Below are 203 nucleotides of genomic sequence, written 5' to 3'. Positions count from 1 at the left end.
GTCGCCCCACACCCGCGCCCCCGACAGTCTCTCCGTCCCTTCCCATCCGTGCCTCTGTCACTCCCGGGCGCGCCCTCTTCTTCTGCCGCCCTCTCCCAGCCCAGCCGCACACCGCCCCGGACTCCCCCCTTGCCCGTTCCGCTCTCCAGTGTCCCCGCAGCCCGCAGCGCCCCCCGCCAGCCCGGCGCGGTCCCCCCGCCTCG

Source organism: Galeopterus variegatus, unplaced genomic scaffold, assembly GCF_000696425.1.
Source record: "Galeopterus variegatus unplaced genomic scaffold, G_variegatus-3.0.2 Scaffold278, whole genome shotgun sequence".
NCBI lineage: Eukaryota > Metazoa > Chordata > Mammalia > Dermoptera > Cynocephalidae > Galeopterus > Galeopterus variegatus.
The sequence above is the reverse complement of the archived record's forward strand: the minus strand, read 5'-3'. Positions refer to the sequence as shown.